The 13323-nt window shown below is 45.1% G+C and overlaps 1 protein-coding gene across 1 annotated transcript in view; it reads left to right on the top strand.

Moving 5' to 3' along the window:
• The window catches only part of pam (peptidylglycine alpha-amidating monooxygenase), a 255985-nt gene that overhangs the window by 25449 nt on the left and 217213 nt on the right, over nucleotides 1-13323 (top strand). The window lies entirely within an intron of this gene.

The raw sequence follows: 13323 nt of genomic DNA, 5'->3' as shown, positions 1-13323 counted from the left end.
TCTCCCAGTGATCATACGAGTCTTTTGGTTAGTACCTTTTTTTGAAGATGAAGATGTAGCTGTGAACAAAAACCTCGCTGGGAATTATCGATGTAAACCCTCATTGTAGCATTCCATGGCATTGCTCCCTGGAATACCTCAGTGCTGTCATACACTTTTTAAATGACAAACTTGATAAGAACATAACATAAGTAGGAGCAGGAGTAGGCCATTTGGCCCTTCGAGCCTGCTCCATCAATCAGTAAGATCTTGGCTGATCTTCTACCTCAACTCCACCTTCCCACACTATCCCCATATCCCTTGATTCCCTTAATATCCAAAAGTCTTTTGATCTCTGTCTTGAATATACTCAATGACTGAGCATCCACAGCTCTCTAGGGTAGAGAATTACATTTCCTTATTCCCCGTTATAATTTCTCCTGTCTCTCCCTCTAAGGGATCCATGTTTACATTTGCTAATCGCTTCCTTTTTACACAGCTATAGAAGCTTTTACAATCTGTTTTTATGTCTCTTGTGAGTTTACTCTCATTCTCTTTCTTTATCAATTTCTTGATCATCCTTTGCTGAATTCTAAAATCCTCCCGATCCTCAGGCTTGCTGCTCTCTTTGGCAACATTATAAGCCTCTTCCTTTAATCTAATACTACCTTTAACTTCTCTTGTTAGCCATGGTTGGACTACTTTTCCCATGGGGTTTTTATTCCTTAGGGGAATGTATATTAATTTTGAATTATGGATTAATTCTTTAAATGTTTGCCATTGATTATCTACCGTCCTATATTTTAATCTAGTTTCCCAATCTACGTTAGTCAACTCGCCCCTCATACCTATGTAGTTTGCTTGGTTCAGATTTAAGACCCTAGTTTCGGACTTAACTAAATCACTCTCAAGCTCAATATAAAATTCCATTGTATTATGATCACTCTTCCCCAGAGGCTGCTTTACCACACGGTTATTAATTCACCCTTTCTTATTGCACAGCATTAGATCTTAATTAGTCTGTTCTCTAGTTGGATCCTCGACATACTGATCTATGCAGTCCATGAACTTGCCCTCCACAATATTACAACAAATTTGGTTTGGCCAGTCTATATGAAGATTAAAGTCCCCCATGGTTACTGTTTTACCCTTGTTACATGCACCACTAATTTCCTGGTTTATACTCTACCCAACACTGCAACTAGTTAGGGGGCCTATAAACTACTGCCACCAGTGTTTTCTGCCCCTTGTTGTTTCTTGGCTCTACCCAAACTGATTCCACATCTTGATTTTCCAAGCTAAGATCCTTTCTACTGTCTTTATCCTACCCTTTATTATCAGAGCTAACCCCCCCCCCCTTTCCATTTTGCCTATCTCTTCTAAAAGTCAAGTATCCTGGAATATGTAGTTGCCAACCTTTGTCACTCTGCAACCATGATAAGGGAGCTTTTAACTGCCTTAATAAAATAAAACAATCAGGAGAAGCCATCTGTCAACCTACTCAACAGATTTATAGTTCATACTTCCATGGTCATGCTATATCCAGGAAAAACAACAGTAGTGTTATGGGACTATTGAAAACTGACACTTAATGTACAACATGCTCTTTTTATAAACTGTACATAGAAGAGATGGAAGTCATTAAATTTTTTTAACATTTTCAATTGGATTATTATTTTCTATTGAGATATAATGGATGGCGGTAATTTTTAATGGTTCTTTAGTACCTGCAGATTATTTACTGCTTTTAAAATAATTTATTTCCCAGCTTTGCATCTACTATATCTCAACTGTAAGGGCTTGAGTTTAAATCAGCTGTAAGCTTCTAGCTTAGACATTGACTTATGTTAAGTAAACAGGGCTGGAGTGATGGAGACCTAAGATTTATAACTGCTGTAGCACTGCATGCAAATCCGTATAGCAAAGCTCAAGCATCCAATTTGTATTGTATTGGTTTTCTGTCTGAGGCTGGATGCTTTATCCTGGTCCATTGAACAGACTGTTTATTTACCTGACAGTAAAGGCAGTAAATCCTTCACCCTCTACAATCAGCAAAGAGTACAATATAATATTTGCTGTCCATTGATGATTAATTTGTTTATTCAAGTAGCTGAAAAATGACAAGGTAGTAATGGTGCACACAGTCCTGGTAACCGCATAAACCTCCTTCTGAATTATGTGGCTATGACCAAAGTATGAGTACTGTAGTTTGTTTCATCAGTCCTACTGTTTTGCAATGATCTTTTCAAACATCGTGAATTTACAAAGTCTTAAAGTGAACAGCTCACTAGTCAAGGTCATGTCATTTGTATTTGGAGTTAGCATTAATTTTACAAAACACTAAACATAAATTGTGCTGTCAGTACAGAAATTGCCTTCGAGCTATACCCTAATACTGGATGGTTGGTTTGTCTGACATACATTTGACCTTCTGAAAGTTACATATAGTGCTACTCTGGGCTGCTGCTCGGCTGTAGTGATAGCTGAACGGGGATCCAATGCTGTACAGAATTGAGCCTGACAAAGTAAGCGAACCAATAAATTGAACTGTCTGAATCTTATCCCTGCTTTACTCACTCGACTGACTAGTAAATAAATGTTGCTCTTCATGGACAGATTCATGTCAAATAGTCAACACTTTCATTACACTTTCTCTGCATTCCTTAGCTAATGAAATTATTTTCCCAAGAAGCCTCCACTGTATATGTTGGGAGGATTTCAGGTTTATATTTTGTAATCCCTGCATGCCGTGATAATTAACACTTTACATTACGGATGTATAGTATTGGTATAGATTTACTAACTGGGTAAAGTAAAAATCACTGTCATAATATAATATATATATAGTCATAAACATATCTTAAACAAAGGGGGTGGAACTGCTGTTCTGAGAGATTGTTTGATGACCCGTTAGGCACTGTAATTTACAGGTTCAGCAGCAACACAGCATGGGAATGGTCCTTCCAAATTTGATTTAGGAGGTGCAGTATCTAACCAGAGAAGCTTTATTATGGAAATAATTGCCCCTTTGGCTAAAAAAAATGTTTTACCCACCCCAGGGACTTAACATCCCTAGTGGGATGGTCAGTAGCACTTCAGAAAGAAGCAGGCCTCTAGTTTCTCCTTCCTCTTCTACCACCCACAGTAGCTCTGTTCCTGCTTCTTCCAATGGTGGGGCTCAAATTAAGTAATGTTTTAGAGAATTACATCAGATACTTACGTGAGGGCTGGAAGAGGGTTGTGGACTTTGAGGATGTAACGAGCAGGGTGGACAAAGGTGAGCCAGTGGATGTGGTGTATTTGTATTTCCAGAAGGCATTCGATAAGGTGTCACATAAAAGGTTACTGCATAAGATAAGAGCTCACGGGGTTGGGGGTAATATATTAACATGGATAGAGAATTGGCTAACTCACAGAAAGCAGAGAGTCGGGATAAATGGGTCATTTTCCGGTTGGCAAACGGTAACTAGTGGGGTGCCACAGGGATCAGTACTGGGGCCTCAACTATTTACAATCTACATTAATGTCATGGATGAAGGGACCGGGTGTAATGTAGCCAAGTTTGCAGATGATACAAAGATGGGTGGGAAAGCAAGTTGTGCAGAGGACTCAAAGAATCTGCAAAGGGATGTAGACAGGCTAAGTGAGTGGGCAATCTTTTGGCAGATGGAGTATAATGTGGGAAAGTGCGAGGTCATCCACTTTGACAGGAAAAATAAAAAAGCAAATTATTTTTTAAATGGAGAGAGATTACAAAATACTGCAGTTCAGACAGACCTGGGGGTCCTTGTGCATGAAACACAAAGTTAGCATGCAGGTACAGCAAGTAACCAAAAAGGCAAATGGGATGTTGGCCTTTATTGCAAGGGGGTTAGAGTATAAAAGCAGGGAAGTCCTGCTCCAATTGTACAGGGCATTGGTGAGACCACACCTTGAGTACTGCGTACAGTTTTGGTCGTCTTATTTAAGAAAGATATACTTGCATTGGAGGCAGTTCAGAGACGATTCACCAGGTTAATTCCAGAGATGAGGGGGTTGACTTATGAAGAAATGTTGAGCAGGTTGGGCCTATACTCACTGGAATTTAGAAGAATGAGAGGTGATCTTATTGAAACATATAAGCTACTGAGGGGGCTCGACAAGGTAGATGCAGGGAGGATGTTTCCCCTCGTGGGGAAACCTAGAACTTGGGGGCATAGTTTCAGAAGAAAGGGTCGCCCTTTTAGAACTGAGATGAGGAGGAATTTCTTCTCTGAGGGTCGTAAATCTGTGGAATTCTCTGCCCCAGAGAGCTGTGGAGGCTGGGTCATTAAATACATTTAAGGTGGAGATAGACAGATTTTTGCAAGATAAGGGAGTGAAGGGTTATGGGGATCGGGCAGGGAAGTGGCTTTGAGCCCAAGATCAGCCATGATCTTATTGAATGGCGGAGCAGGCTCGAGGGGCCAAGTGGCCTATTCCTGCTCCTAGTTCTTATGTTCACACAAGGGAGATTTTGAACAGCGAATTACAGGAGTAGCTGCTAACTGGAACTATGGAAAAGATTCCGTCACAGAAGTATTTCTGTTACTTTGTTTTTAAAATTATTGAAGCGGGGGTGCACTTGTCCCTCCTGGAGATTAGGGATTTGAACTAAATTAAAAATGGTGTTCTCATGCAGTTCATTCAGGTGGTATAACCAATAGTGGAACGAAGCATACATAAAGAAAGAAATTGAATTTAAATAGCACCCTTCACAATCTCAGGATGTCCCAAAGCGCTTTATATCCAACTAGCTGGAGTGCCCGGCGGTGCCGAGGCTTTTTCGAGGGCATGTTGTTGTTGGAAGAGAGAGAGAGCGCGACGGGGGGGGGGGGGGGGGGGGAAAGAGAGAGAGCGACTGGGGGGGGAAAAGAGAGAGAGCGACTGGGGGGGGGTGGGGGGAAAGAGAGAGAGAGCGCGCGACTGGGGGGGGGGGGAAAGAGAGAGAGAGCGACGGGGGGGGGGGAAAAAGAGAGAGAGCGCGCGACTGGGGGGGGGGAGAAAGAGAGAGAGCGCGACTGGGGGGGGGGGGGAAGAGAGAGCGCGACTGGGGGGGGGGGGAAGAGAGAGAGCGACTGGGGGGGGGGGGAAGAGAGAGAGCGACTGGGGGGGGGGGAAGAGAGAGAGAGCGACTGGGGGGGGGGGAGGAGAGAGAGCGACTGGGGGGGGGGGGAAAGAGAGAGCGACTGGGGGGGGGGGGGGGAAGAGAGAGAGCGACTGGGGGGGGGGGAAAGAGAGAGAGCGACTGGGGGGGGGGGAAAGAGAGAGAGTGGGGGGGGGGAGGAGAGAGAGAGAGCGCGACTGGGGGGGGGGGAGAAAGAGAGAGCGCGACTGGGGGGGGGGGGCGGGAAGAGAGCGAGCGACTGGGGGGTGAAATGAATAGATTTGCCTTTCTAATCTAGGCTTTATTAACTTTAAAAACCCAGTAGCACATCTTTCAACACCAGTCTCCAACAATGACTAGAGAGAACTGAATTTAAGATGGCCACCACAAATCACCTGACATCCACTACCAATGAGTTTACAGCATATCTCAAGGTAGAAACAAACAACCAATTACAATACTTCTTACTAATACAGAAAACAACCACCCCATTCACCAATCACAATACTTCTTATTAAACATAGGAAATAATCACCACATTCACCCCTCCTTTTAAAACATGCTCCAACCTAAATAACCTTTACAATTTATAATTAATTTATTTACAACTAAAATACAAATATAATATTTCAACAACTTTAAAACATTACTATCAATTTAAAAGTCCATTTTCAATCGGTCGACCGGATATCTTGTTCGTGTCGACCTTCTTAACCTTGGTGAAATTCCTTGCCCTCCCACACCCGGAGGCACCGAAGTATCTTCTGCAGACAGGCTATCCATATCCCAATTATCAACGGTTTCCGGATTGGAAATCCCATCAGGAAGTAAACTAGGATGGTCATGAACATCCATCAAAGGCTGACTAATAGAAGTATAATTATCTGCAATAGGATTGGGAACATTCGTAGTATCAATAACAACATCCACATTATCTGAATCATGACTATTATTAGTATCCTCGGAAGAGGGCTGGCCACCACAAGGAGCCAAGTCTTTAATTGAAACAGTACTTTCTTTCCCATCTTGGAATCGAATATGAGCATATTGGGAATTTGCCTCCAACAGCTCCACCTCCTCCACTAAAGGATCATATTTTGACAATCTAACATGGCGTCGAAGCAACACAGGTCCCTGCATAGTAAGCCATGAAGGTACCGAATATCCCGTAGTAGATCTCCGCGGGTAATTAAAGAGCCTTTCATGGGGGGTCACATTAGTAGCTGTTGAAAGCAATGATCTAATGGAATGCAGGGCATCAGGCAGTACCATTTCCCACTGTGTATTCTTAAGATTCCGGGATGTCAAAGCCAACATAACTGCCTTCCAGATCACCCCATTGTATCGTTCGCACTGTCCATTACCCTGGGGGTTATACGGGGTAGTTCTACTAGTAGAAATTCCCCGACTCTGAAGGTATTCCTTCAACTGGGAAGACATAAAAGAACTTCCTTGATCCGAATGGATATACGCAGGCATCCCAAAGATGACAAAAAATTGAGTCAGACATTTGATAACTGTAGCAGCTGATACATCTGCGCAAGGAAAAGCAAAAGGAAACCTTGAAAACTCATCCACAACAGTAAATATGTATCGATTTTGAGTCGTTGAAGGAAGAGGCCCCTTAAAATCAACGCTCAAAAGGAGAAGTAGCCTTTATAAGATGAGCTCGTTGAGGCTTAAAGAAATTCGGTTTACACCGAGCACAGATAGAACATGATGAAGTCATCCGCTTGACGTCTTCAACTGAAAAGGGCAAATTCTTACTGCGTACGAAGTGTATCATCCTCGTAACCCCAGGATGACATAAAGCATTGTGAAGATTAATAAGCGTATCTCCGTGAATCACAGAACAATAAGCCCTCGACAGTGCATCAGCAGCAACATTATCCTTCCCCGGACGATAAACTATATCAAAATGGTAACATGCCAACTCAATCCTCCACCTCATCATTTTTGATCTTTCCAAAATGTTTAACATCAAACATAAAGGACACAGATTTTTGATCGGTTACCAACGTGAAATGTCGCCCCGATAAATAATGTCTCCATTTACGCAGTGCTTCTACTATTGCATATGCCTCTTTCTCTGTTGAAGAATGCCTTTTTTCACTATTGTTCAAAGTACGTGAGAAAAAGGCCACAGGTCTTCCATTTTGGAAGAGAGTAGCCCCAATTGCAAAATCCGAAGCATCCGTCTCAATCACAAAGGGAACCTGCTCATCAATAGAATGCACAACTGCTCCTAGGATATCCTTTTTTAATTTATCAAATCATGTCCTGGCCTCCCATGATAGAGGATATGTCGTAACCCGTATAAGGGGCCGGATCTTCTGCGAAAAGTTTGCAATCCAATTAGAATAGTAAGAAAACAGTCCAACAACTCGTTGCAAAGCCTTAGAATTAGTAGGATAAGGTAAATCGATCAATGGTCGCAGACGTTCTGGATCTGGTTTAATCTTATTTCCCGAGATAATATACCCCAGTAGATTCACCTCAGTAGTCAAAAAGATACACTTCTCTATTAAAAGTTAAACCAACTTTTTCCGCAGCTTGAAGGAATCTTTCTAAATTAGAATTATGCTCTACCCTTGATTTACCACACACCGTGATATCATCTAAATATGAAAAGGTGTCAGAGAGAGAGTTATCACTTATAAAAGCATCCATTGCCCGTTTGAAAACAAGCAACACCATTAGTAACACCAAATGGTATTCGGCAAAACTGATACAGCTTTCCACCAGCCTCAAAGGCTGTATATGGTTGATCCCTCTTAACAATAGGAATCTGATGATAAGCACTCTTTAAATCAATAGTGCTAAAAAACTTATACTGAGATACTTTGTTGATAAGCTCATCAATCTTAGGCAAAGGGTACGCATCTAATTGATTATACCTATTAATAGTTTGAGAGTAGTCTATCACCATTCGTTTCTTATGCCTCTCGTTAGTGGTGACAACTACCTGAGCCCGCCAAGGCGAACAACTAGGTTCAATGATTCCTTCCAATAAGAGACGTTGGACTTCAGAATTAATAAATTCTCTCTCCTGACTGCTATACCTTCTTGACTTGGTAGCAATTGGCTTACATTCCGGCATCAAATTGGAAAAAAGTGATAATGGAGAAATGGATAAGGAAGTTCATCCACAAATGGATAAGGGTGGCTTAGTCCCTCCAAACGAAAGACTAAGACTCTCGTGTAATTTAAGCACATCATGACCAATCAAAATATCCGCACAAAGATTAGGCAAAACAGATAGGCGTATATCAGTATACGTATTACCTAGAAGAATCAATTTCACAAGGCAACAACCAGCTACTTGTGAAGTAAGGGTCGTCTGAGCCATACACACCTGATACTTATCAGGTGTGCCTGTTACTTAACAGGCAAGATTTTCAAACACTTCCTTCACAAACTGAAGACTTATAAAACTCTCGGTACTGCCCGTATCTATAAGAGCCTTCACTTCTAACCCATTAACTTGGGCCATAACTATAGCTTTGTTTAGGCCATGAGCAAATGCAGCAGAAATTGATGCAATAAACGCCCTCTCTACAGGTTGAATAGTCGCAGAAGAGGAGGTAATTGAACCTAATGATTTACAAACACGTGCATAATGACCTCTCTTGCCGCATTTACTACATACAGCCTCCTGGGCAGGACACTTCAAACGAGGATGCCGGACGTTCCCACAAAAATAACACTTCTGAATCCTAGAGGCAACAGCCGCCGAAGTAGAAGGTGGAGCTGTTGGAGTAGAAACTATTTCAGAATCTAGTAAACCACTCCCATTAAGTCCACCTAATTCCTTTTCGTCCGGAACTGCCGAAACCACAGTCACAGGCCGATTAGAAAGAGCATAAGAATCCGAACTTCTCTGAGCCATATCCAATGTAGAAGCTTGCTCAAAAGCACTCGAGATCCAAAGTCTTATTTTCTAACAACCGCTGACGAATTGATTTAGACAGTAGTCCATTAATAAAAGCATCCCGTACCAATTCTTCCTTATATTCTTCGGCCGTCACGGCTTCATAATTACAGTTAGCACCAAGGTGCCGAAGTGCTTGTAAATAAGTATCCAAAGATTCTCCCACCTGCTGCCTACGGGCAGATAGAAGGTAACGTGCAAATACCTCATTCTTTGGTTTAACAAAAATATTCTCCAATGTAGAAATAGCCAATTCGTAAGTTTTACAGTCCAAAATATACTTATACACATCCGGAGCAATGTAGTTGATCAGCATATTCAGCTTATTCAGAGACTCTTGTTCCAACACACCCAAAAAGTTTGTAAATGTACAATACCAATGTTTCCATTTATCATCCACTCCTGCAGAATTAGGGTCAGCATTGAATCATTCTGGTTGAAGATATCGCTCCATTCTGATAAAAAGTTAATAAATTGAAATGAAGAATAGATTTGCCTTTCTAATCTAGGCTTTATTAACTTTAAAAACCCAGTAGCACATCTTTCAACACCAGTCTCCAACAATGACTAGAGAGAACTGAATTTAAGATGGCCACCACAAATCACCTGACATCCACTACCAATGAGTTTACAGCATATCTCAAGGTAGAAACAAACAACCAATTACAATACTTCTTACTAATACAGAGAACAACCACCCCATTCACCAATCACAATACTTCTTATTAAACATAGGAAATAATCACCACGGGGGAAGAGAGAGAGAGAGCGACTGGGGGGGAAGAGAGAGAGAGAGCGACTGGGGGGGAAGAGAGAGAGAGCGACTGGGGGGAAGAGAGAGAGAGAGAGCGACTGGGGGGGAAGAGAGAGAGAGAGCGACTGGGGGGGAAGAGAGAGAGAGAGCGACTGGGGGGGAAGAGAGAGAGAGAGCGACTGGGGGGGAAGAGAGAGAGAGAGCGACTGGGGGGGGAAGAGAGAGAGAGCGACTGGGGGGGGAAGAGAGAGAGAGAGCGACTGGGGGGGGAAGAGAGAGAGAGAGCGACTGGGGGGAAGAGAGAGAGAGAGCGACTGGGGGGGAAGAGAGAGAGAGCGACCGGGGGGGAAGAGAGAGAGAGAGCGACTGGGGGGAAGAGAGAGAGAGAGCGACTGGGGGGAAGAGAGAGAGAGAGCGACTGGGGGGAAGAGAGAGAGAGAGCGACTGGGGGGGAAGAGAGAGAGAGAGCGACTGGGGGGGAAGAGAGAGAGAGAGAGCGACTGGGGGGGAAGAGAGAGAGAGAGAGCGACTGGGGGGGGAAGAGAGAGAGGGAGCGACTGGGGGGCAAGAGAGAGAGAGCGACTGGGGGGCGAGAGAGAGAGAGAGCGACTGGGGGGGAAGAGAGAGAGAGCGACTGGGGGGGAAGAGAGAGAGAGCGACTGGGGGGGAAGAGAGAGAGAGCGACTGGGGGGGAAGAGAGAGAGAGAGCGACTGGGGGGGAAGAGAGAGAGAGAGCGACTGGGGGGGAAGAGAGAGAGAGAGCGACTGGGGGGGGAGGGGGGAGAAGGAGCGACTGGGGGGGAGGGGGGAGAAGGAGCGACTGGGGGGGAGGGGGGAGAAGGAGCGACTGGGGGGGAGGGGGGAGAAGGAGCGACTAGGGGGGAGAAGGAGCGACTAGGGGGGAGAAGGAGCGACTTGGGGGGGAGGGGGGAGAAGGAGCGACTGGGGGGGGAGGGGGGAGAAGGAGCGACTGGGGGGGAGGGGGGAGAAGGAGCGACTGGGGGGAGAAGGAGCGACTGGGTGGGGAGGGGGGAGAAGGAGCGACTGGGGGGGAGGGGGGAGAAGGAGCGACTGGGGGGGAGGGGGGAGAAGGAGAGGGGGGAGGGGAGAAGGAAGGGGGGGAGGAGGAGTGGGGGAGGGGGAAGGAGGAGTGGGGGAAGGGGGAAGGAGGCGTGGGGGAGGGGGAGGGGAGGAGGAGGGGGAGTAGGGGGAGGGGGAGGGGGGAGGGGGAGTGGGGGAAGGGGGGGAGGAGTGGGGGGAAGGGGAAGGGGGAGGAAGGGGGAAGGGAAGGGGGAGGGGGGGAAGGGGAGTGAGGGGGGAAGGGGAGGAGGGGGGAGGGGTGAAGGGAAGGTGGGGCGGGGAGGGGAAGGGGGGTGGGGGGGGAGGGGAAGGGGGTGGGGGGGAAGGGGAAGGGGGGTGGAAGGGAGGGAGGTGGGGAGGGGTGGAAAGGGAGGGGGCGAGATAAACTTAAAGTACAGGAAACTTTGTGCTATCCAGCACCCACCGGACCGAGCTGCTGCCTTGCCTCAAGTACTCTCCAGAGTTAATGTTGAGAGATACGGAGATTCTTATCTCCGTATTTGACAACAAACACTGTTGCTTAGCAACAGCTTCTAAACACTCAGGTGTGGCCCTAAAGCTCTGTAGCTAAAGCTGTTGCTATAGCTACAGACCTTGCACAGCTTGACTGTTCAAACAAAGCAAAAAAAACAAACAAAAAGAATAAAAAACAGCTGCTGATTTTTGCCGGTGGCTCCAGATTGCCGGATAGCTCACCTCCGGATAGCACAAAGTTTCCTGTACTCATAAAACATTTTTGGTAAATCTTTTTATAACATACACTTTACAACCGCACCAATCTTTTTATTAAAAAAGGGGTGCTCACCTCTCAGTGTGTCGTATCACAAACAATGGCCGCCGCTTGCTTTTCAGTTGGAAAGATTAGGCCCCGCCCACACAGTCGATTGTCTATCTCGGTCACGAGGACCCGATTTGGAGCACAGAAGCCCCACCCACTCTATGTTCTTGTACTAAGATGGCCGCGCATGCACTCTGTTGCACACTGAATCAAAATGGCGTCGCACTGAAACTTTTCGCCCTTCTTCACAAAGATGGCTGCCGTTAACCTGGGGCTGTCAGCAGAAGAAATTTCCTCAGCTGCAAACATAGGATCTTCAGATTATTATTTGGGGCTTTCGACCTACCCCAGTTGCTTATGAAGCCTCCCCACCTACTGACCCCGGGAATGGAGCTGAGGCAGCACACCCTCTCCCCTCTGCCAGTGTTTGCCTCTGTCTAGGCCGGGAGCCTGGGTCTAGAGTTGTGCTGCTGGCAGTTGGAGAAGCCTAGGCCCCGGGCCTGGAAAAACGGTGAAAGGTTGGAGAATTATAGAGGTTAGAGAAAAGATTTACAAATTAATTAACTTTTTTTAAAAACAATTTGTGTTTTAAAAGCAACTTTTTTTTTGCTGCAAATGTAGATTTGAAAAGAAACACGCAGAAAGCGGGAAAAAGAAAGGAAAAGTTTGGAATCAAGATGGCGGCGACTCACCTCGGTTCAGAATGATAAGGCCCGCCCACACACGGGCAAACGTCAGGTCACTGAACTGTAGGATTGGTCAATCATCACGTCACTCAACTGTAGGATGGCCCGCCCGCACACACAATGAACCCACCCCCACTCGATGCAAATGAGCAGATAATGAGAGGAATTTTGAACGTTTTTTGGATACCGTCGGCACAATTTTTGTCCGACCGTCGGCACAATTTTTGTCGGAGCAAAAAGTAAATATGCCTACAAGAGTCCCCTAATGATGAGCTTTCTTTTGATATAACATATGCGTAGGTACGCTCTATAACTTTTGATTGTATAGCCGGCCAGAGAGACAGACAGATAGACATATCCTTTTATATATATAGATGAAGTACTTTTGAAATGTAATCATTGTTGTAATGTAGGAAATGCAGCAGCCAATTTGCACATAGCAAGGTCCCACAAATAGCAATGTGATAATGACCAGACAATCTGTTTTATTAGTGATGTTGGTTGAGGGATAAATATTTGCCAGGACACGGCTGAGAACTCTCCTGCTCTTCGAAATAGTGCTATGGGATCTTTGAAGTCCTCCTGAGAGGGCCTCAGTTTAACGTCTCATCAGAAAGACGGCACCTCTGACAGTGCTGCATTGAAGTGTCAGCCTAGATTATGTGCTAAAGTCTCTGGAGTCGGACTTGAACCCACAACCTTCTGACTCAGAGATGAGAGCGCTCCCACTGAGCCATGGCTGACACTATACTCCACATAGGGATCAGTGGGCCACACAGAAGATAGCTGAGGTTCAATATCAGTAAGATTCTCTAGTACAAATTGCTAAAGTGGACTTGATGTGAGGACCCAGGATTTTTAGCAGTAGAAGCAACCTTTATGAAGCAAAAACTACAGATTTATTATTTTCTGAACATTTGGATAGTTTTGAAACCCTCAGCTGGAAGTAGTGGGCTAGCAGGTGTACAGATCCTAGTCTGGCTGGAGCCT

The sequence above is a fragment of the Somniosus microcephalus genome, chromosome 1, assembly GCF_052327205.1.
Source record: "Somniosus microcephalus isolate GS21.2 chromosome 1, FLI_Smic_1.0, whole genome shotgun sequence".
Lineage (NCBI taxonomy): Eukaryota > Metazoa > Chordata > Chondrichthyes > Squaliformes > Somniosidae > Somniosus > Somniosus microcephalus.
The sequence above is the reverse complement of the archived record's forward strand: the minus strand, read 5'-3'. Positions and strand labels throughout refer to the sequence as shown.